This window comes from Oncorhynchus mykiss, chromosome 5 (assembly GCF_057628025.1).
Source record: "Oncorhynchus mykiss isolate SJ-2025 chromosome 5, ASM5762802v1, whole genome shotgun sequence".
NCBI lineage: Eukaryota > Metazoa > Chordata > Actinopteri > Salmoniformes > Salmonidae > Oncorhynchus > Oncorhynchus mykiss.
The window spans coordinates 4,312,590-4,338,660 of NC_143026.1; the positions used below are offsets into that span (position 1 = coordinate 4,312,590).

The window sequence follows — 26,071 nt, forward strand, 5'->3', positions numbered from 1 at the left end:
CTCCTACATTTCTCCTCCTGCTCACCCTTCACTCCTCCATTCCTCCTCCTCCTCACCCTTCACTCCTCCATTCCTCCTCCTCCTCACCCTTCACTCCTCCATTCCTCCTCCTCACTATTCACTCCTCCATTCCTCCTCCTCCTCACCCTTCACTCCTCCAGTCCTCCTCCTCCTCACTCTTCACTCCTCCATTCCTCCTCCTCCCCACCCTCCACTCCTCCATTCCTCCTCCTCACCCTCCCCTCCTCACCCTTCAGTCCTCCATTCCTCCTCTTCACCCTCCACTCCTCCATTCCTCCTCCTCACCCTCCCCTCCTCACCCTTCAGTCCTCCATTCCTCCTCCTCCTCACCCTTGCCAGCCTGGAGTCAATGTGACACCAACTCTTTGTGATTCAAAGGATGTCCTAATATGGGCACCGAAGGCTTGTTTCTCTGTGACACAGCGTCTTCGTCTGGCCCGTAGACATAGAAAGGTCAGTGGGAGGCTGCAGCAATGACTCAGTGATGTTGTTGATTTATTTTGACATTCACACGCAAAGTTGTTACTCAACGGAGAAGGGCAAAATTAGCATGTGTGAAATGATGTTTTGAGTCAGGGTCAGAGTTGGGACACCACAAACTCCCATCTGTTCAACTCCCATCTGTTGAACTCCCATCTGTTCAACTCCCATCTATTCAACTCCCATCTGTTAAACTCCCATCTATTCAACTCCCATCTGTTCAACTCCCATCTGTTCAACTCCCATCTGTTCAACTCCCATCTGTTAAACTCCCGTCTGTTCAACTCCCATCTGTTAAACTCCCGTCTGTTCAACTCCCATCTGTTGAACTACCGTCTGTTCAACTCCCATCTGTTCAACTCCCATCTATTCAACTCCCATCTGTTCAACTCCCATCTGTTCAACTCCCATCTATTCAACTCCCATCTATTCAACTCCCATCTGTTCAACTCCCATCTATTCAACTCCCATCTGTTCAACTCCCATCTATTCAACTCCCATCTATTCAACTCCCATCTGTTGAACTACCGTCTGTTCAACTCCCATCTGTTCAACTCCCATCTATTCAACTCCCATCTGTTCAACTCCCATCTGTTCAACTCCCATCTATTCAACTCCCATCTATTCAACTCCCATCTGTTCAACTCCCATCTATTCAACTCCCATCTATTCAACTCCCATCTGTTCAACTCCCATCTGTTCAACTCCCATCTATTCAACTCCCATCTATTCAACTCCCATCTATTCAACTCCCATCTGTTCAACTCCCGTCTGTTCAACTCCCATCTATTCAACTCCCATCTGTTCAACTCCCATCTGTTCAACTCCCATCTATTCAACTCCCATCTGTTGAACTCCAATATGTTCAACTCCCGTCTGTTAAACTCCTAGCTGTTCAACTCCCGTCTGTTCAACTCCCATCTGTTCAACTCCCGTCTGTTCAACTCCTAGCTGTTCAACTCCCGTCTGTTCAACTCCCATCTGTTCAACTCCCATCTATTCAACTCCCGTCTGTTCAACTCCCATCTATTCAACTCCCATCTGTTAAACTCCCATTTGTTCAACTCCCGTCTGTTCAACTCCCATCTGTTCAACTCCCGTCTGTTCAACTCCCATCTGTTCAACTCCCATCTATTCAACTCCCATCTGTTAAACTCCCATTTGTTCAACTCCCGTCTGTTCAACTCCCATCTGTTCAACTCCCGTCTGTTCAACTCCCATCTGTTCAACTACCATCTGTTCAACTCCCGTCTGTTCAACTCCCATCTGTTAAACTCCCATTTGTTCAACTCCCGTCTGTTCAACTCCCATCTGTTCAACTCCCGTCTGTTAAACTCCCGTCTGTTCAACTCCCATCTGTTCAACTCCCGTCTGTTCAACTCCCATCTGTTCAACTCCCATCTATTCAACTCCCATCTGTTCAACTCCCATCTGTTAAACTCCCGTCTGTTCAACTCCCATCTGTTCAACTCCCATCTATTCAACTCCCATCTGTTCAACTCCCATCTGTTCAACTCCCATCTATTCAACTCCCATCTGTTAAACTCCCATCTATTCAACTCCCGTCTGTTCAACTCCCATCTGTTCAACTCCCATCTTTTCAACTCCCATCTGTTCAACTCCCATCTGTTCAACTCCCATCTGTTCAACTCCCGTCTGTTCAACTCCTAGCTGTTAAACTCCTAGCTGTTAAACTCCTAGCTGTTAAACTCCCATCTGTTCAACTCCCATCTATTCAACTCCCATCTGTTAAACTCCCATCTATTCAACTCCCGTCTGTTCAACTCCCATCTGTTCAACTCCCATCTGTTCAACTCCCATCTGTTGAACTCCCGTCTGTTCAACTCCTAGCTGTTAAACTCCTAGCTGTTAAACTCCTAGCTGTTAAACTCCCGTCTGTTCAACACCTGTCTGTTCAACTCCCATCTGTTCACCTCCCATCTATTCAACTCCCGTCTGTTCAACTCCTAACTGTTAAACTCCTAGCTGTTAAACTTCTAGCTGCTCAACTCCTATCTGTTTGGGTATACTCTGGTCGGCATCGCGGGTACGATTCATGTTCTCGGGAATCTCGGGTCCATTGATGTGTACACTATACTTTATGTCCAAGCAAAAGGAGATGTTGGTACATCTGTCCCCTACTGTCCATATAAGGCTAAATCGTCCCTCCCACCTAACCCATATCCCTCTTCTAAATCCTGCTTTTACTTAGGAGAATTACAGATATCCAGATTGGTGTCATTTTAGAGTGTAGCATCTCCCTGCACTGGGATTTGAAGTTCAGTAATAGTACATCCTGTTCTGTCCCTTGACACACACATCAACATGCTGTCACCCTGCTCTCTTCCTGTCGTAGATACAGGACCCTGTTCTCGTCCTGTCGTAGATACAGGACCCTGTTCTCTTCGTGTCGTAGATACAGGACCCTGTTCTCTTCCTGTCGTAGATACAGGACCCTGTTCTCTTCCTGTCGTAGATACAGGACCCTGTTCTCGTCCTGTCGTAGATACAGGACCCTGTTCTCTTCGTGTCGTAGATACAGGACCCTGTTCTCTTCCTGTCGTAGATACAGGACCCTGTTCTCTTCCTGTCGTAGATACAGGACCCTGTTCTCTTCCTTGTCTAGATACAGAGCCCTGTTCCCTCCTTGTCTAGATACAGAGCCCTGTTCCCTCCTTGTCTAGATACAGAGCCCTGTTCCCTCCTTGTCTTAGATACAGAGCCCTGTTCCCTCCTTGTCTTAGATACAGAGCCCTGTTCCCTCCTTGTCTAGATGCAGAGCCCTGTTCCCTCCTTGTCTAGATGCAGAGCCCTGTTCCCTCCTTGTCTAGATACAGAGCCCTGTTCCCTCCTTGTCTAGATGCAGAGCCCTGTTCCCTCCTTGTCTTAGATACAGAGCCCTGTTACCTCCTTGTCTAGATACAGAGTCCTGTTCCCTACTTGTCTAGATACAGAGCCCTGTTCCCTCCTTGTCTAGATACAGAGCCCTGTTCCCTCCTTGTCTCAGATACAGAGCCCTGTTCCCTCCTTGTCTAGATACAGAGCCCTGTTCCCTCCTTGTCTAGATACAGAGCCCTGTTCCCTCCTTGTCGTAGATACAGAGCCCTGTTCCCTCCTTGTCTCAGATACAGAGCCCTGTTCCCTCCTTGTCTAGATACAGAGCCCTGTTCCCTCCTTGTCGTAGATACAGAGCCCTGTTCCCTCCTTGTCTAGATACAGAGCCCTGTTCCCGCCTTGTCTAGATACAGAGCCCTGTTCCCTCCTTGTCTAGATACAGAGCCCTGTTCCCTCCTTGTCTAGATACAGAGCCCTGTTCCCTCCTTGTCTAGATACAGAGTCCTGTTCCCTCCTTGTCGTAGATACAGAGCCCTGTTCCCTCCTTGTCGTAGATACAGAGCCCTGTTCCCTCCTTGTCTTAGATACAGAGTCTTTCAACACCTGACCCAACAGCTGGAATGGTGTCTGCTGCTGTGCACGCTGGGTAACATCTGAGAGAGCAGACCTGTCATGTCTCCCTGCATCACACCCACTGTCTGTTCTCCCAATGACTTGTTGGGCTTCATTCAATTAGACAGTCTCCCTCTTATATTCTCAGACCGTATCGGTGTGCTCCGACATGCTAAGCTACTGCTGTGTCTGTGTGTATGTGTGTGTGTGTGTGTGTGTGTGTGTGTGTGTGTGTGTGTGTGTGTGTGTGTGTGTGTGTGTGTGTGTGTGTGTGTGTGTGTGTGTGTGTGTGTGTGTGTGTGTGTGTGTGTGTGTGTACGCCGACATGGTGAGGTAGGAATCCTCCGGTGGTACTAGGGTCTGTCTGTCTGTCTGTCTGTCTCTCTGTCTGTCTGTCTGTCTGTCTGTCTGTCTGTCTGTCTGTCTGTCTGTCTGTCTGTCTGTCTGTCTGTCTGTCTGCTTGCCTGTTAGTTGGATCTGGAGTTGTTATTAGTTGAATAATTTACCAGCATATGGAGACAGATTCAGATTTTGATCAGGTTGCCGAATGTGGGTCTGTTGGAGGAATACATGGCCCGACATGGCTGGGGGTTTTATCAGGTTTAATGGGACTATATGGCCCGACATGGTCCTGTATGGCTGTGCTGGGGGTTTTATCAGGTTTAATGGGACTATATGGCCCGACATGGCTGGTGGTTTTATCAGGTTTAATGGCAATGCATGGCCCTGTATGGCTGTGCTGGGGGTTTTATCAGGTTTAATGGGAATATATGGCCCTTTATGGCTGGGGATTTTATCAGGTTTAATGGGAATGCATGGCCCTGTATGGCTGTGCTGGGGGTTTTATCAGGTTTAATGGGAATGCATGGTCCTGTATGGCTGTGCTGGTGGTTTTATCAGGTTTAATGGGAATGCATGGTCCTGTATGGCTGTGCTGGGGGTTTTATCAGGTTTAATGGGAATGCATGGTCCTGTATGGCTGTGCTGGTGGTTTTATCAGGTTTAATGGGAATGCATGGTCCTGTATGGCTGTGTTGGTGGTTTTATCAGGTTTAATGGGAATGCATGGTCCTGTATGGCTGTGCTGGGGGTTTTATCAGGTTTAATGGGAATGCATGATCCTGTATGGCTGGGGATTTTATCAGGTTTAATGGGAATGCATGGCCCTGTATGGCTGTTCTGGGGGTTTTATCAGGTTTAATGGGAATGCATGGCCCTGTATGGCTGTGCTGGGGGTTTTATCAGGTTTAATGGGAATGCATGGCCCTGTATGGCTGGGGGTTTTATGTCTCTTTTTCAGCAAATGCAGGGGTGTGAGAGTTCTACCCTGCTTAAAGCTCTGTTACTGCCCAGGAGTTAATTTAGCCTTTCACTCAACCCTCTCTTGTCGTACAAAGTTATTCTTTAATGACTGTCAAATCACTGAGCTGTAGCCGTTTCCATCCATCTAACGAGGAATGTTTCATTAAGGAAGTATTTCAACAGGAAGGAAAAGTGTTAACAATTAAGAAAAAAGTCCCCATTGGGACTCCGACACTGATACAGTCTTAATCTGAACCTTTAGATGATCCTAGAGGAGAGTCACTTCCCTGTTTTCCTTTCATTCTCTTTTTTGAATCACTGCTCCAACAACGCGAGGGGCCTCCCCTGGGCCTTAGCTGAGAACAGCGGTAACAGCAGATGACTGAGCAACTCAACGTCTTTTGAACAGGCCGACACAAAGACTCACCGAATAAACAGGCCGACACAAAGACTCACCGAATGAACAGGCCGACACAAAGACTCACCGAATGAACAGGCCGACACAAAGACTCACCGAATGAACAGGCCGACACAAAGACTCACCGAATTAACAGGCCGACACAAAGACTCACCGAATTAACAGAAAACAATCAGAGCAGCTAGAGGAAGCCAGACTGGCAGTTGGAGTCAGAAACCCCCAGTTACCGTCGCCACGGAAACACCTGGCAAACAACCGCCCCCCCCCTGCCCCCCGCCATGGCCCACAGCATGCTCCATCAGCCAGTCAGCTGCTACCATGAACCCGTGGGATCAGGTGAGGGGAGGATTACCCTCGAGTAGGCCCTAGTGATGCCAGGCATTCTGTTACCACAGAACCCCCCCCCCCCTCCTCCTCACCTTCTCATATCAACACCTCAAGTCTCTCCTGACTCCTGTCACCCAGTAACCCCAGCACCACCACCCCCCCCCCCCCCCACACACACACACACACACACAACCCTCCCCCTCATGTCTCACCCAGTAACCCCCCCCCCCTCCCCCTCATGTCTCACCCAGTAACCCCCCCCCTCTCCCCCTCATGTCTCACCCAGTAAAGGGTAATAGAACTATGGGTAGCAGGCTTCATTGGGAGCGATACAGAGAGGGAGGTCCTTGATGGACACACAGGAACTTGTTGGACCTCTCATTCTTCAGAGCAATACAGAGAGGGAGGTCCTTGATGGACACACAGGAGCTTGTTGGACCTCTCATTCTTCAGAGCAATACAGAGAGGGAGGTCCTTGATGGACACACAGGAGCTTGTTGGACCTCTCATTCTTCGGAGTGTTGATTGTGTCGATGTGATCCACACATGATGTTAATTATATTGGGGGAAAATGAAGGGCAAGAGAGAGACGGTGAGACGGTGAGAGAGTGTGTGAGAAGCTGAGCATGTTCCAGACGGTGTGTTGGGTTTCATTCATAACATTTAGGGAATTGAGCCGGTCTCACCACAGATCATTAATGTTCAATAAACCACCACAGATCAATAATGTTCAATAAACCACCACAGATCATTAATGTTCAATAAACCACTACAGATCAATAATGTTCAATAAACCACTACAGATCATTAATGTTCAATAAACCACTACAGATCATTAATGTTCAATAAACCACCACAGATCATTAATGTTCAATAAACCACTACAGATCATTAATGTTCAATAAACCACCACAGATCAATAATGTTCAATAAACCACCACAGATCATTAATGTTCAATAAACCACTACAGATCATTAATGTTCAATAAACCACCACAGATCAATAATGTTCAATAAACCACCACAGATCATTAATGTTCAATAAACCACTACAGATCAATAATGTTCAATAAACCACCACATATCATTAATGTTCAATAAACCACTACAGATCAATAATGTTCAATAAACCACTACAGATCATTAATGTTCAATAAACCACCACAGGTCAATAATGTTCAATAAACCACTACAGATCAATAATGTTCAATAAATCATCACATATCATTAATGTTCAATAAACCATTAACAATAAACCACTACAGATGAATAATGTTCAATAAACCACCACAGGTCAATAATGTTCAATAAACCACTACAGATCAATATTGTTCAATAAACCACCACAGGTCAATAATGTTCAATAAACCACTACAGATCAATAATGTTCAATAAATCATCACATATCATTAATGTTCAATAAACCATTAACAATAAACCACCACAGATCATTAATGTTCAATAAACCATTAACAATAAACCACCACATATCATTAATGTTCAATAAACCACTACAGATCATTAATGTTCAATAAACCACCACATATCATTAATGTTCAATAAACCACTACAGATCATTAATGTTCAATAAACCACTACAGATCATTAATGTTCAATAAACCACTACAGATCAATAATGTTCAATAAACCACTACAGATCAATACTGTTCAATAAACCACTACAGATCAATACTGTTCAATAAACAACTCCAGATCATTAATGTTCAATAAACCACCACAGATCGATAATGTTCAATAAACCATTAACAATAAACCACCACATATCATTAATGTTCAATAAACCACTACAGATCATTAATGTTCAATAAACCACCACAGATCAATAATGTTCAATAAACCACCACAGATCAATAATGTTCAATAAACCACTACAGATCAATAATGTTCAATAAACCACCACAGATCATTAATGTTCAATAAACCACTACAGATCATTAATGTTCAAAAAACCACTACAGATCAATAATGTTCAATAAACCACCGCAGATCATTAATGTTCAATAAACCACCACAGATCAATAATGTTCAATAAACCACCACAGATCAATAATGTTCAATAAACCACCACATATCATTAATGTTCAATAAACCACTACAGATCATTAATGTTCAATACTCCACCACAGATCATTAATGTTCAATAAACCATTAACAATAAACCACCACAGATCAATAATGTTCAATAAACCACTACATATCATTAATGTTCAATAAACCACTACAGATCATTAATGTTCAATACTCCACCACAGATCATTAATGTTCAATAAACCATTAACAATAAACCACTACAGATCAATAATGTTCAATAAACCACCACATATCATTAATGTTCAATACACACATACAGATCATTAATGTTCAATAAACCACCACAGATCATTAATGTTCAATAAACCATCACATATCATTAATGTTCAATACTCCACCACAGATCATTAATGTTCAATAAACCACCACATATCATTAATGTTCAATACTCCACCACAGATCATTAATGTTCAATACTCCACCACATATCATTAATGTTCAATACACAACTACAGATCAATAATGTTCAATACTCCACCACAGATCATTAATGTTCAATAAACCACCACATATCATTAATGTTCAATACACAACTACAGATCAATAATGTTCAATAAACCACTACAGATCATTAATGTTACGGTGAGTGAATGAGGACCCAAAAGCGAACTAACTTAAACAGAGCTTCTTTAATAACCAAACATAGGTAGGCTCAGATAGACCGGCAGATTCCGACAGGACAGGACAAGGTTACAGCAAACATGACGATAGTCTGGCTCAGGCATGAAACACAACAAACAAGAATCCGACAAGGACAGGAACAAAAACAGAGAGAGATATAGGGGACTAATCAGAGGGAAAAAGGGAACAGGTGGGAAACGGGGTGACGAGGTAGTCAGGAGGAGACAAGGAACAGCTGGGGGAAAGCGGGGGAGAAAAGGTAACCTAATACGACCAGCAGAGGGAGACAGGGTGAAAGGAAAGGACAGAAAGACACAACATGACAATACATGACAGTACCCCCCCACTCACCGAGCGCCTCCTGGCGCACTCGAGGAGGAAACCTGGCGGCAACGGAGGAAATCCTCGATCAGCGCACGGTCCAGCACGTCCCGAGAGGGAACCCAACTCCTCTCCTCAGGACCGTACCCCTCCCAATCAACGAGGTACTGGTGACCACGGCCCCGAGGACGCATGTCCAAAATCCTGCGGACCCTGTAGATGGGTGCGCCCTCGACAAGGATGGGGGGGGGGGGAAGACGAGCGGGGGCGCGAAGAACGGGCTTAATACAGGAGACATGGAAGACCGGGTGGACGCGACGAAGGTATCGCGGAAGAAGAAGTCGAACTGCGACAGGATTAATGACCCGAGAAATACGGAACGGACCAATGAACCGCGGGGTCAACTTGCGAGAAGCCGTCTTAAGGGGAAGGTTCTGAGTGGAGAGCCAAACTCTCTGACCGCGACAATATCTAGGACTCTTAGTTCTACGCTTATTAGCAGCCCTCACAGTCTGCGTCCTATAACGGCAAAGTGCAGACCTGACCCTCTTCCAGGTGCGCTCGCAACGTTGGACAAAAGCCTGAGCGGAGGGGACGCTGGACTCGCCGAACTGAGATGAGAACAGCGGAGGCTGGTACCCGAGGCTACTCTGAAAAGGAGATAGCCCGGTCGCAGACGAAGGAAGCGAGTTGTGGGCGTATTCTGCCCAGGGGAGCTGCTCTGACCAAGACGCAGGGTTGCGAAAAGAAAGACTGCGTAAGATGCGACCAATAGTCTGATTGGCCCGTTCTGCTTGACCGTTAGACTGGGGGTGAAAGCCGGAAGAGAGACTGACGGAAGCCCCAATCAAACGGCAAAACTCCCTCCAAAATTGAGACGTGAATTGCGGACCTCTGTCCGAAACGACGTCTGACGGAAGGCCATGAATTCTGAAAACATTCTCGATGATGATTTGTGCCGTCTCTTTAGCAGAAGGAAGCTTAGCAAGGGGAATGAAATGAGCCGCCTTAGAGAACCTATCGACAACCGTAAGAATAACAGTCTTCCCCGCTGACGAAGGCAGTCCGGTGACAAAATCTAAGGCGATGTGAGACCACGGTCGAGAGGGAATGGGAAGCGGCCTGAGACGGCCGGCAGGAGGGGAGTTACCGGACTTAGTCTGCGCGCAGACCGAACAAGCAGCCACGAAACGACGCGTGTCATGCTCCCGGGTGGGCCACCAAAAACGCTGGCGAATGGAAGCAAGCGTACCCCGAACGCCAGGGTGGCCGGCTAACTTGGCAGAGTGAGCCCACTGAAGAACGGCCAGACGAGTAGGAACGGGAACGAAAAGAATGTTCCTAGGACAAGCGCGCGGCGACGGAGTGTGAGTGAGCGCTTGCTTTACCTGCCTCTCAATTCCCCAGACAGTCAACCCGACAACACGCCCCTCAGGGAGAATCCCCTCGGGGTCAGTGGAGGCTACTGAAGAACTGAAGAGACGAGATAAAGCATCAGGCTTGGTGTTCTTAGAGCCCGGACGATAAGAAATCACGAACTCGAAACGAGCGAAAAACAGCGCCCAACGCGCCTGACGCGCATTAAGTCGTTTGGCAGAACGGATGTACTCAAGGTTCCTATGGTCAGTCCAAACGACAAAAGGAACGGTCGCCCCCTCCAACCACTGTCGCCATTCGCCTAGGGCTAACCGGATGGCGAGCAGTTCGCGGTTTCCCACATCATAGTTACGTTCCGACGGGGACAGGCGATGAGAAAAATACGCGCATGGGTGGACCTTGTCGTCAGAGAGGGAGCGCTGAGAAAGAATGGCTCCCACGCCCACCTCTGACGCGTCAACCTCGACAACGAACTGTCTAGAGACGTCAGGTGTAACAAGGATAGGAGCGGATGTAAAACGATTCTTGAGGAGATCAAAAGCTCCCTGGGCGGAAACGGACCACTTAAAGCACGTCTTGACAGAAGTAAGGGCTGTGAGAGGAGCTGCCACCTGACCGAAATTACGGATGAAACGACGATAGAAGTTCGCGAAGCCGAGAAAGCGCTGCAGCTCGACGCGTGACTTAGGGGCGGGCCAATCAATGACAGCTTGGACCTTAGCGGGATCCATCTTAATGCCTTCAGCGGAAATAACAGAACCGAGAAATGTGACGGAGGAGGCATGAAAAGTGCACTTCTCAGCCTTCACAAAAAGACAATTCTCTAAAAGGCGCTGGAGGACACGTCGAACGTGCTGAAGATGAATCTGGAGTGACGGTGAAAAAATCAGGATATCGTCAAGGTAAACGAAAACAAAGATGTTCAGCATGTCTCTCAGGACATCATTGACTAATGCCTGAAAGACAGCTGGAGCGTTAGCGAGGCCGAAAGGAAGAACCCGGTATTCAAAGTGCCCTAACGGAGTGTTAAACGCCGTCTTCCACTCGTCCCCCTCCCTGATGCGCACGAGATGGTAAGCGTTACGAAGGTCCAACTTAGTGAAAAACCTGGCTCCCTGCAGGATCTCGAAGGCTGAAGACATAAGAGGAAGCGGATAACGATTCTTAACTGTTATGTCATTCAGCCCTCGATAATCTATGTAATGGCGCAGAGACCCGTCCTTCTTCTTGACAAAAAAAACCCCCGCTCCGGCGGGAGAGGAGGAGGGGACTATGGTACCGGCGTCAAGAGCTACAGACAAATAATCCTCGAGAGCCTTACGTTCGGGAGCCGACAGAGAGTATAGTCTACCCCGGGGGGGGAGTGGTTCCCGGAAGGAGATCAATACTACAATCATACGACCGGTGTGGAGGAAGAGAGGTGGCCCTGGACCGACTGAACACCGTGCGCAGATCGTGATATTCCTCCGGCACCCCTGTCAAATCACCAGGCTCCTCCTGTGAAGAAGAGACAGAGGAAACAGGAGGGATAGCAGACATTAAACATTTCACATGACAAGAGACGTTCCAGGAGAGGATAGAATTACTAGACCAAATAATGGAAGGATTATGACAAACTAGCCAGGGATGGCCCAAAACAACAGGTGTAAAAGGTGAACGAAAAATCAAAAAAGAAATGGTTTCGCTATGATTACCAGAAACAGTGAGGGTTAAAGGTAGCGTCTCACGCTGAATCCTGGGGAGAGGACTACCATCCAGGGCGAACAAGGCCGTGGACTCCCTTAACTGTCTGAGAGGAATGTCATGTTCCCGAGCCCAGGTCTCGTCCATAAAACAGCCCTCCGCCCCAGAGTCTATTAAGGCACTGCAGGAAGCTGACGAACCGGTCCAGCGTAGATGGACCGACAAGGTAGTGCAGGATCTTGAAGGAGAGACAGGAGTAGTAGCGCTCACCAGTAGCCCTCCGCTTACTGATGAGCTCTGGCTTTTACTGGACATGAAGTGACAAAATGACCAGCAGAACCGCAATAGAGACAGAGGCAGTTGGTGATTCTCCGTTCCCTCTCCTTAGTCGAGATGCGGATACCTCCCAGCTGCATAGGCTCAGCTCCCGAGCCGGCAGAGGAAGATGGTAGTGATGCGGAGAGGGGGGCAACGGAGAACGCGAGCTCCTTTCCACGAGCTCGGTGACGAAGATCAACCCGTCGCTCAATGCGAATAGCGAGTTCAATCAAGGAATCCACGCTGGAAGGAACCTCCCGGGAGAGAATCTCATCCTTTACCTCTGCGCGGAGACCCTCCAGAAGACGAGCGAGCAAAGCCGGCTCGTTCCAGCCACTGGAGGCAGCAAGAGTGCGAAACTCAATAGAGTAGTCTGTTATGGATAGATTACCTTGACATAGGGAAGCCAGGGCCCTGGAAGCCTCCTCCCCAAAAACAGATCGATCAAAAACCCGTATCATCTCCTCCTTAAAGTCCTGATACTGGTTAGTACACTCAGCCCTTGCCTCCCAGATTGCCGTGCCCCACTCACGAGCCCGTCCAGTAAGGAGAGATATGACGTAGGCGACACGAGCAGTGCTCCTGGCGTAAGTGTTGGGCTGGAGAGAAAACACAATATCACACTGGGTGAGGAACGAGCGGCATTCAGTGGGCTCCCCAGAGTAACACGGCGGGTTATTGATTCTGGGCTCCGGAGATTCGAAAGCCCTGGAAGTGGCCGGTGGATCGAGGCGGAGATGGTGAACCTGTTCTGTGAGGTTGGAGACTTGGGTGGCCAGGGTCTCAACGGCATGTCGAGCAGCAGACAATTCCTGCTCGTGTCTGCCTAGCATCGCTCCCTGGATCTCGACGGCTGAGTGGAGATGATCCGAAGTCGCTGGGTCCATTCTTGGTCGGATTCTTCTGTTACGGTGAGTGAATGAGGACCCAAAAGCGAACTAACTTAAACAGAGCTTCTTTAATAACCAAACATAGGTAGGCTCAGATAGACCGGCAGATTCCGACAGGACAGGACAAGGTTACAGCAAACATGACGATAGTCTGGCTCAGGCATGAAACACAACAAACAAGAATCCGACAAGGACAGGAACAAAAACAGAGAGAGATATAGGGGACTAATCAGAGGGAAAAAGGGAACAGGTGGGAAACGGGGTGACGAGGTAGTCAGGAGGAGACAAGGAACAGCTGGGGGAAAGCGGGGGAGAAAAGGTAACCTAATACGACCAGCAGAGGGAGACAGGGTGAAAGGAAAGGACAGAAAGACACAACATGACAATACATGACAATTAATGTTCAATACTCCACCACAGATCATTAATGTTCAATAAACCATTAACAATAAACCACTACAGATCAATAATGTTCAATAAACCACCACAGATCATTAATGTTCAATAAACCACCACAGATCATTAATGTTCAATACTCCACCACAGATCATTAATGTTCAATAAACCACCACATATCATTAATGTTCAATACACAACTACAGATCAATAATGTTCAATAAACCACTACAGATCAATAATGTTCAATAAACCACCACATATCATTAATGTTCAATACACAACTACAGATCATTAATGTTCAATAAACCACCACATATCATTAATGTTCAATAAACCACTACAGATCATTAATGTTCAATACTCCACCACAGATCAGGGTGTTCCATTCATAATGAGTGTGTACCTTTTAGGCTTCACCCTCCAACCCATCTTAGAGAGAAGTCAGGTGCTGCAGCCTTGGCCATAAGGGAGATAAGGGTACCATTTGGGACAGAGTCGTTAGCCGGAGCACGAAGAACACACCTTTAGAATAAAACAAGGAGCCAGCAGTGGTGATGATATGCATTTGTTTGATGCTGTTCATAGCCTGATAACATCAAGGAAAGTCTCTCACATCCACATGTCAAATCAAAATCAAATCAAATGTATTTATATAGCCCTTTGTACATCAGCTGATATCTCAAAGTGCTGTACAGAAACCCAGCCTAAAACCCCAAACAGCAAGCAATGCAGGTGTAGAAGCACAGTGGCTAGGAAAAACTCCCTAGAAAGGCCTAAACCTAGGAAGAAACCTAGAGAGGAACCAGGCTATGTGGGGTGGCCAGTCCTCTTCTGGCTGTGCCGGGTGGAGATTATAACAGAACATGGCCAAGATGTTCAAATGTACATAAATGACCAGCATGGTCCAATAATAATAAGGCAGAACAGTTGAAACTGGAGCAGCAGCACGGCCAGGTGGACTGGGGACAGCAAGGAGTCATCATGTCAGGTAGTCCTGAGGCATGGTCCTAGGGCTCAGGTCCTCCGAGAGAGAGAAAGAAAGAGTGAAAGAGAGAATTAGAGAGAGCACACTTAAATTCACACAGGACACCGAATCGGACAGGAGAAGTACTCCAGATATAACAAACTGACCCTATCCCCCCGACGCATAAACTACTGCAGCATAAATACTGGAGGCTGAGACAGGAGGGGTCAGGAGACACTGTGGCCCCATCCGAGGACACCCCCGGACAGGGCCAAACAGGAAGGATATAACCCCACCCACTTTGCCAAAGCACAGCCCCCACACCACTAGAAGGATATCTTCAACCACCAACTTACCATCCTGAGACAAGGCTGAGTATAGCCCACAAAGATCTCCGCCACGGCACAACCCAAGGGGGGGGGGGGGGGGGGGCGCCAACCCAGACAGGATGATCACATCAGTGACTCAACCCACTCAGGTGACGCACCCCTCCCAGGGACGGTATGAGAGAGCCCCAGCAAGCCAGTGACTCAGCCCCTGTAATAGGGCAGAGGCAGAGATTCCCAGTGGAAAGAGGGGAACCGGCCAGGCAGAGACAGCAAGGGCGGTTCGTTGCTCCAGAACCTTTCCGTTCACCCTCCCACTCCTGGGCCAGACTACACTCAATCATATGACCCACGGAAGAGATGAGTCTTCAGTAAAGACTTAAAGGTTGAGACCGAGTTTGCGTCTCTGACATGGGTTGGCAGACCGTTCCATAAAAATGGAGCTCTATAGGAGAAAGCCCTGCCTCCAGCTGTTTGCTTAGAAATTCTAGGGACAATTAGGAGGCCTGCGTCTTGTGACCGTAGCGTACGTGTAGGTATGTACGGCAGGACCAAATCAGAGAGATAGGTAGGAGCAAGCCCATGTAATGCTTTCTAGGTTAGCAGTAAAACCTTGAAATCAGCCCTTGCTTTGACAGGAAGCCAGTGTAGGGAAGCTAGCACTGGAGTAATATGATCAAATTTTGGGGTTCTAGTCAGGATTCTAGCAGCCTTATTTAGCACTAACTGAAGTTTATTTAGTGCTTTATCCGGGTAGCCGGAAAGTAGAGCATTGCAGTAGTCTAACCTAGAAGTGACAAAAGCATGGATACATTTTTCTGCATCTGTTACGGTGCGTGAATGAGGACCCAAAAGCGAATTAACGTAAACAGAACTTCTTTAATAACAAAACATAGGTAGGCTCAGATGGACCGGCAGATTCCGACAGGACAGGACAAGGTTGCAGCAAACATGACGAGAGTCTGGTTCAGGCATGAAAAACAAACAAGAATCCGACAAAGACAGGAACAAAAACAGAGAGAGATATAGAGGACTAATCAGAGGGAAAAAAGGAACAGGTGGGAAAAGGGGTGACGAGGTAGTTAGGAGGAGACAAGGAACAGCTGGGGGAAAGAGGGGGAGAAAAGGTAACCTAATAACGACCAGCAGAGGGAGACAGGGTGAAGGGAAAGGACAGAAACAAGACACAACATGACAATACATGACAGTACCCCCCCACTCACCGAGCGCCTCCTGGCGCACTCGAGGAGGAAACCTGGCGGCAACGGAGGAAATCCTCGATCAGCGCACGGTCCAGCACGTCCCGAGAGGGAACCCAACTCCTCTCCTCAGGACCGTACCCCTCCCAATCTACTAGGTACTGATGACCACGGCCCCGAGGACGCATGTCCAAAATCCTACGGACCCTGTAGATGGGTGCGCCCTCGACAAGGATGGGGGGGGGGGAGACGAGCGGGGGCGCGAAGAACGGGCTTGACACAGGAGACATGGAAGACCGGGTGGACGCGACGAAGATATCGCGGAAGAAGAAGTCGCACTGCGACAGGATTAATGATCCGAGAAATACGGAACGGACCAATGAACCGCGGGGTCAACTTGCGAGAAGCGGTCTTAAGGGGAAGGTTCTGAGTGGAGAGCCAAACTCTCTGACCGCGACAATATCTAGGACTCTTAGTTCTACGCTTATTAGCAGCTCTCACAGTCTGCGCCCTATAACGGCAAAGTGCAGACCTGACCCTCTTCCAGGTGCGCTCGCAACGTTGGACAAAAGCCTGAGCGGAGGGGACGCTGGACTCGGCGAACTGAGATGAGAACAGCGGAGGCTGGTACCCGAGGCTACTCTGAAAAGGAGATAGCCCGGTCGCAGACGAAGGAAGCGAGTTGTGGGCGTATTCTGCCCAGGGGAGCTGTTCTGACCAAGACGCAGGGTTGCGAAAAGAAAGACTGCGTAAGATGCGACCAATAGTCTGATTGGCCCGTTCTGCTTGACCGTTAGACTGGGGGTGAAAGCCGGAAGAGAGACTGACGGAAGCCCCAATCAAACGGCAAAACTCCCTCCAAAATTGAGACGTGAATTGCGGACCTCTGTCCGAAACGACGTCTGACGGAAGGCCATGAATTCTGAAAACATTCTCGATGATGATTTGTGCCGTCTCTTTAGCAGAAGGAAGCTTAGCAAGGGGAATAAAATGAGCCGCCTTAGAGAACCTGTCGACAACCGTAAGAATAACAGTCTTCCCCGCTGACGAAGGCAGTCCGGTGACAAAATCTAAGGCGATGTGAGACCACGGTCGAGAGGGAATGGGAAGCGGCCTGAGACGGCCGACAGGAGGGGAGTTACCGGACTTAGTCTGCGCGCAGACCGAACAAGCAGCCACGAAGCGACGCGTGTCATGCTCCCGGGTGGGCCACCAAAAACGCTGGCGAATGGAAGCAAGCGTACCCCGAACGCCAGGATGGCCGGCTAACTTGGCAGAGTGAGCCCACTGAAGAACGGCCAGACGAGTAGGAACGGGAACGAAAAGAAGGTTCCTAGGACAAGCGCGCGGCGACGGAGTTTGAGTGAGTGCTTGCTTTACCTGCCTCTCAATTCCCCAGACAGTCAACCCGACAACACGCCCCTCAGGGAGAATCCCCTCGGGGTCAGTGGAGGCTACTGAAGAACTGAAGAGACGAGATAAAGCATCAGGCTTGGTGTTCTTAGAGCCCGGACGATAAGAAATCACGAACTCGAAACGAGCGAAAAACAGCGCCCAGCGCGCCTGACGCGCATTAAGTCGTTTGGCAGAACGGATGTACTCAAGGTTCCTATGGTCAGTCCAAACGACAAAAGGAACGGTCGCCCCCTCCAACCACAGTCGCCATTCGCCTAGGGCTAAGCGGATGGCGAGCAGTTCGCGGTTTCCCACATCATAGTTACGTTCCGACGGCGACAGGCGATGAGAAAAATACGCGCAAGGGTGGACCTTGTCGTCAGAGAGGGAGCGCTGAGAAAGAATGGCTCCCACGCCCACCTCTGACGCGTCAACCTCGACAACGAACTGTCTAGTGACGTCAGGTGTAACAAGGATAGGTGCGGATGTAAAACGATTCTTGAGGAGATCAAAAGCTCCCTGGGCGGAAACGGACCACTTAAAGCACGTCTTGACAGAAGTAAGGGCTGTGAGAGGAGCTGCCACCTGACCGAAATTACGGATGAAACGACGATAGAAGTTCGCGAAGCCGAGAAAGCGCTGCAGCTCGACGCGTGACTTAGGGACGGGCCAATCAATGACAGCTTGGACCTTAGCGGGATCCATCTTAATGCCTTCAGCGGAAATAACAGAACCGAGAAATGTGACGGAGGAGGCATGAAAAGAGCACTTCTCAGCCTTCACAAAAAGACAATTCTCTAAAAGGCGCTGGAGGACACGTCGAACGTGCTGAACATGAATCTGGAGTGACGGTGAAAAAATCAGGATATCGTCAAGGTAAACGAAAACAAAGATGTTCAGCATGTCTCTCAGGACATCATTGACTAATGCCTGAAAGACAGCTGGAGCGTTAGCGAGGCCGAAAGGAAGAACCCGGTATTCAAAGTGCCCTAACGGAGTGTTAAACGCCGTCTTCCACTCGTCCCCCTCCCTGATGCGCACGAGATGGTAAGCGTTACGAAGGTCCAACTTAGTGAAAAACCTGGCTCCCTGCAGGATCTCGAAGGCTGAAGACATAAGAGGAAGCGGATAACGATTCTTCACTGTTATGTCATTCAGCCCTCGATAATCTATGCAGGGGCGCAGGGACCCGTCCTTCTTCTTAACAAAAAAAAAACCCCGCTCCGGCGGGAGAGGAGGAGGGGACTATGGTACCGGCGGCAAGAGCTACAGACAAATAATCTTCGAGAGCCTTACGTTCGGGAGCCGACAGAGAGTATAGTCTACCCCGGGGGGGAGTGGTTCCCGGAAGGAGATCAATACTACAATCATACGACCGGTGTGGGGGAAGAGAGGTGGCCCTGGACCGACTGAACACCGTGCGCAGATCGTGATATTCCTCCGGCACCCCTGTCAAATCACCAGGCTCCTCCTGTGAAGAAGAGACAGAGGAAACAGGAGGGATAGCAGACATTAAACATTTCACATGACAAGAGACGTTCCAGGAGAGGATAGAATTACTAGACCAATTAATGGAAGGATTATGACAAACTAGCCAGGGATGGCCCAAAACAACAGGTGTAAAAGGTGAACGAAAAATTAAAAAAGAAATGGTTTCGCTATGATTACCAGAAACAGTGAGGGTTAAAGGTAGCGTCTCACACTGAATCCTGGGGAGAGGACTACCATCCAGGGCAAACAAGGCCGTGGACTCCCTTAACTGTCTGAGAGGAATGTCATGTTCCCGAGCCCAGGTCTCGTCCATAAAACAGCCCTCCGCCCCAGAGTCTATTAAGGCACTGCAGGAAGCTGACGAACCGGTCCAGCGTAGATGGACCGACAAGGTAGTGCAGGATCTTGAAGGAGAGACAGGAGTAGTAGCGCTCACCAGTAGCCCTCCGCTTACTGATGAGCTCTGGCTTTTACTGGACATGAAGTGACAAAATGACCAGCAGAACCGCAATAGAGACAGAGGCGGTTGGTGATTCTCCGTTCCCTCTCCTTAGTCGAGATGCGGATACCTCCCAGCTGCATAGGTTCAGCACCCGAGCCGGCAGAGGAAGATGGTAGTGATGCGGAGAGGGAGAACGGAGAGCGCGAGCTCCTTTCCACGAGCTCGGTGACGAAGATCAACCCGTCGCTCAATGCGAATAGCGAGTTCAATCAAGGAATCCACGCTGGAAGGAACCTCCCGGGAGAGAATCTCATCCTTTACCTCTGCGCGGAGACCCTCCAGAAAACGAGCAAGCAAAGCCGGCTCGTTCCAGCCACTGGAGGCAGCAAGAGTGCGAAACTCAATAGAGTAGTCTGTTATGGATAGATTACCTTGACATAGGGAAGACAGGGCCCTGGAAGCCTCCTCCCCAAAAACAGATCGATCAAAAACCCGTATCATCTCCTCCTTAAAGTCCTGATACTGGTTAGTACACTCAGCCCTTGCCTCCCAGATTGCCGTGCTCCACTCACGAGCCCGTCCAGTAAGGAGAGATATGACGTAGGCGACACGAGCAGTGCTCCTGGAGTAAGTGTTGGGCTGGAGAGAAAACACAATATCACACTGGGTGAGGAACGAGCGGCATTCAGTGGGCTCCCCAGAGTAACACGGCGGGTTATTGATTCTGGGCTCCGGAGATTCGAAAGCCCTGGAAGTGGCCGGTGGATCGAGGCGGAGATGGTGAACCTGTTCTGTGAGGTTGGAGACTTGGGTGGCCAGGGTCTCAACGGCATGTCGAGCAGCAGACAATTCCTGCTCGTGTCTGCCTAGCATCGCTCCCTGGATCTCGACGGCTGAGTGGAGAGGATCCGAAGTCGCTGGGTCCATTCTTGGTCGGATTCTTCTGTTACGGTGCGTGAATGAGGACCCAAAAGCGAATTAACGTAAACAGAACTTCTTTAATAACAAAACATAGGTAGGCTCAGATGGACCGGCAGATTCCGACAGGACAGGACAAGGTTGCAGCAAACATGACGATAGTCTGGTTCAGGCATGAAAAACACAAACAAGAATCCGACAAAGACAGGAACAAAAACAGAGAGAGATATAGAGGACTAATCAGAGGGAAAAAAGGAACAGGTGGGAAAAGGGGTGACGAGGTAGTTAGGAGGAGACAAGGAACAGCTGGGGGAAAGAGGGGGAGAAAAGGTAACCTAATAACGACCAGCAGAGGGAGACAGGGTGAAGGGAAAGGACAGAAACAAGACACAACATGACTATACATGACAGCATCATTTTTGGACAGAAAGTTTCTGATTTTTGCAATGTTACGTAGATGGAAAAAAGCTGTCCTTGAAATGGTCTTGATATGTTCTTCAAAAGAGAGATCAGGGTCCAGAGTAACGCCGAGGTCCTTCACAGTTTTATTTGAGGCGACTGTACAACCATTAAGATTAATTGTCAGATTCAACAGAAGATCTCTTTGTTTCTTGGGACCTAGAACAAGCATCTCTGTTTTGTCCAAGTTTAAAAGTAGAAAGTTTGCAGCCATCCACTTCCTTATGTCTGAAACACATGCTTCTAGCGAAGGCAATTTTGGGGCTTCACCATGTTTCATTGAAATGTAGAGCTGTGTGTCATCCGCATAGCAGTGAAAGTTAACATTATGTTTTCGAAAGACATCCCCAAGAGGTAAAATATATAGTGAAAACAAAAGTGGTCCTAAAACGGAACCTTGAGGAATACCGAAATTTACAGTTGATTTGTCAGAGGACAAACCATTCACAGAGACAAACTGATATCTTTCCGACAGATAAGATCTAAACCAGGCCAGAACTTGTCCGTGTAGACCAATTTGGGTTTCCAATCTCTCCAAAAGAATTATGGTGATCGATGGTATCAAAAGCAGCACTAAGGTGTAGGAGCACGAGGACAGATGCAAAGCCTCGGTCTGATGCCATTAAAATGTCATTTACCACCTTCACAAGTGCCGTCTCAGTGCTATGATGGGGTCTAAAACCAGACTGAAGCATTTCGTATACATTGTTTGTCTTCAGGAAGGCAGTGAGTTGCTGCGCAACAGCCTTTTCTAAAATTTTTGAGAGGAATGGAAGATTCGATATAGGCCGATAGTTTTTTATATTTTCTGGGTCAAGGTTTGGCTTTTTCAAGAGGCTTTATTTATTACTGCCACTTTTAGTGAGTTTGGTGCACATCCCGGTGGATAGAGAGCCGTTTATTATGTTCAACATAGGAGGGCCAAGCACAGGAAGCAGCTCTTTCAGTAGTTTAGTTGGAATAGGGTCCAGTATGCAGCTTGAAGGTTTAGAGGCCATGATTATTTTCATCATTGTGTCAAGAGATATAGTACTAAAACACTTGAGCGTCTCTCTTGATCCTAGGTCCTGGCAGAGTTGTGCAGACTCAGGACAACTGAGCTTTGAAGGAATACGCAGATTTAAAGGAGTCCGTAATTTGCTTTCTAATAATCATTATCTTTTCCTCAAAGAAGTTCATGAATTTATCACTGCTAAAGTGAAAGCCATCCACATAGCACATCCACATGTCCATCCATATGTCCATCCACATGTCCATCCACATGTCCATCCACATGTCCATCCACATAGCACATCCACATGTCCATCCACATGTCCATCCACATGTCCATCCACATAGCACATCCACATGTCCATCCACAACAGACAATATTTGATGTCATCTCAAAAAGTCTCCCGAAAGGCCCACTTGCCCATAGGCAATATGCTCTCCTCGGGTCCATATTACACAATAGTAGCCTCCCTCGTTCTCTTCCTAGTATCAGCCTCTGGCTTTGTCCTACAAGGCATCATATTCCCTAGTGCACTACTTTGTCCCATGTTCCGTAGTGCACTACTTTGTCCCATGTTCCCTAGTGCACTACTTTGTCCCTTATTCCCTAGTGCACTACTTTGTCCCATGTTCCCTAGTGCACTACTTTGACCCATGTTCCCTAGTGCACTACTTTGTCCCATGTTCCCTAGTGCACTACTTTGTCCCATGTTCCCTAGTGCACTACTTTGTCCCATATTCCGTAGTGCACTACTTTGTCCCATATTCCGTAGTGCACTACTTTGTCCCATGTTCCCTAGTGCACTACTTTGTCCCTTATTCCCTAGTGCACTACTTTGTCCCATGTTCCCTAGTGCACTACTTTGTCCCTTATTCCCTAGTGCACTACTTTGTCCCTTATTCCCTAGTGCACTACTTTGTCCCATATTCCATAGTGCGCTACTTTGTCCCATATTCCCTAGTGCACTACTTTGTCCCATGTTCCCTAGTGCACTACTTTGTCCCATATTCCGTAGTGCACTACTTTGTCCCATGTTCCCTAGTGCACTACTTTGTCCCATATTCCGTAGTGCACTACTTTGTCCCATATTCCCTAGTGCACTACTTTGTCCCATATTCCGTAGTGCACTACTTTGTCCCATATTCCGTAGTGCACTACTTTGTCCCATATTCCCTAGTGCACTACTTTGTCCCATATTCCCTAGTGCACTACTTTGTCCCATATTCCATAGTGCACTACTTTGTCCCATATTCCCTAGTGCACTACTTTGTCCCATGTTCCCTAGTGCACTACTTTGTCCCATATTCCCTAGTGCACTACTTTGTCCCATATTCCATAGTGCACTACTTTGTCCCATGTTCCCTAGTGCACTACTTTGTCCCATATTCCGTAGTGCACTACTTTGTCCCATATTCCCTAGTGCACTACTTTGTCCCATGTTCCCTAGTGCACTACTTTGTCCCATATTCCATAGTGCACTACTTTGTCCCATATTCCCTAGTGCACTACTTTGTCCCATGTTCCCTAGTGCACTACTTTGTCCAATGTTCCCTAGTGCACTACTTTGTCCCATATTCCATAGTGCACTACTTTGTCCCATATTCCATAGTGCACTACTTTGTCCCATATTCCATAGTGCACTACTTTGTCCCATGTTCCCTAGTGCACTACTTTGTCCCATATTCCCTAGTGCACTACTTTGTCCCATATTCCATAGTGCGCTACTTTGTCCCATGTTCCCTAGTGCACTACTTTGTCCCATATTCCATAGTGCACTACTTTGTCCCATATTCCATAGTGCACTACTTTGTCCCATATTCCCTAGTGCACTACTTTGTCCCATATTCCGTAGTGCACTACTTTGTCCCATATTCCCTAGTGCACTACTTTGTCCCATGTTCCCTAGTGCACTACTTTGTCCCATATTCCATAGTGCACTACTTTGTCCCATATTCCCTAGTGCACTACTTTGTCCCATGTTCCCTAGTGCACTACTTTGTCCCATGTTCCCTAGTGCACTACTTTGTCCCATATTCCCTAGTGCACTACTTTGTCCCATATTCCCTAGTGCACTACTTTGTCCCTTATTCCCTAGTGCACTACTTTATCCCATGTTCCCTAGTGCACTACTTTGTCCCATGTTCCCTAGTGCACTACTTTGTCCCATGTTCCCTAGTGCACTACTTTGTCCCATGTTCCATAGTGCACTACTTTGTCCCATGTTCCCTAGTGCACTACTTTGTCCCATATTCCCTAGTGCACTACTTTGTCCCATGTTCCCTAGTGCACTACTTTGTCCCATGTTCCCTAGTGCACTACTTTGTCCCATATTCCGTAGTGCACTACTTTGTCCCATATTCCCTAGTGCACTACTTTATCCCATGTTCCCTAGTGCACTACTTTGTCCCATATTCCGTAGTGCACTACTTTGTCCCTTATTCCCTAGTGCACTACTTTATCCCATATTCCATAGTGCGCTACTTTGTCCCATATTCCGTAGTGCACTACTTTGTCCCATATTCCCTAGTGCACTACTTTGGAACAGGGAACTCTATATGCCATTTGGGACATAGTCTCTGTCTATCATGTTACTGTGTGGCCGAACCAGTCTTTTCAACAATAGAGACGTGATTGGATTTAGTATTTTTATGAATTTTTCTGATTGTAAAGTGGTGAAGTGTATTTGTAATCATACTGAGAATGTCTTGGTATTTATTGTCTGATGAGTAGATTGTAACAGAGTAGATATCTGGCATTTCATTCATTCATTATTGTAGTAGAACAGAGTAGATATCTGGCTGTTCATTCATTATTGTAGTAGAACAGAGTAGATATCTGGCAGTTCATTCATTATTGTAGTAGATCAGAGTAGATATCTGGCTGTTCATTCAGTATTGTAGTAGAACAGAGTAGATATCTGGCTGTTCATTCATTATTGTAGTAGAACAGAGTAGATATCTGGCAGTTCATTCATTATTGTAGTAGATCAGAGTAGATATCTGGCTGTTCATTCATTATTGTAGTAGAACAGAGTAGATATCTGGCTGTTCATTCATTATTGTAGTAGAACAGAGTAGATATCTGGCAGTTCATTCATTATTGTAGTAGAACAGAGTAGATATCTGGCAGTTCATTCATTATTGTAGTAGAACAGAGTAGATATCTGGCAGTTAATTCATTATTGTAGTAGAACAGAGTAGATATCTGGCAGTTAATTCATTATTGTAGTAGAACAGAGTAGATATCTGGCAGTTCATTCATTATTGTAGTAGATCAGAGTAGATATCTGGCTGTTCATTCATTATTGTAGTAGAACAGAGTAGATATCTGGCAGTTCATTCATTATTGTAGTAGATCAGAGTAGATATCTGGCAGTTCATTCATTATTTTAGTAGAACAGAGTAGATATCTGGCAGTTCATTCATTCATAATTGTTCCCTTTTAAATATGGGAGGCTGGATCTTCAAGACTCTCGGGTTGTTGTAGTTTTGATCTGTGCTGGTGGAACATAACAAAGATGTAAAGAGAGAACACATACACATTCTACCCAAGACAACACATTCTACCCAAGACAACACAAGACTACCCAAGACAACACAAGACTACCCAAGACAACACATTCTACCCAAGACAACACATTCTACCCAAGACAACACATTCTACCCAAGACAACACAAGACTACCCAAGACAACACAAGACTACCAAGCTACCCAAGACTACCCAAGACTACCAAGCTACCCAAGACTACCAACTACCCAAGACTACCCAAGACTACCAAGCTACCCAAGACTACCAAGCTACCCAAGGCTACCAAAGACTACCCAAGACTACCCAAGCTACCCAAGACTACCAAGCTACCCAAGACTACCCAAGACTACCAAGATACCCAAGACTACCCAAGACTACCAAAATACCCAAGACTACCCAAGACTACCAAGCTACCCAAGACTACCAAGCCACTCAAGACTCACACACACTCTCTGTATCTCTCTCTCTCTCTCTCTCTGTCTCTCTCTTTCTCTCTCTCTCGTCTCTCTGTATCTCTCAGTATCTCTCTCTCTCTCGTCTCTCTCTCGTCTCTCTCTCTCGTCTCTCTCTCTTGTCTCTCTCTCTCGTCTCTCTCTCTTGTCTCTCTCTCTCATCTCTCTCTCTCTGTATCTCTCTCTCTG

The 26,071-nt window shown here is 47.4% G+C and overlaps 1 protein-coding gene across 2 annotated transcripts in view; it reads left to right on the forward strand.

Moving 5' to 3' along the window:
* LOC110513199 (netrin receptor DCC) overlaps positions 1–26,071 on the forward strand; it is a 607,044-nt gene that overhangs the window by 303,912 nt on the left and 277,061 nt on the right. The window lies entirely within an intron of this gene.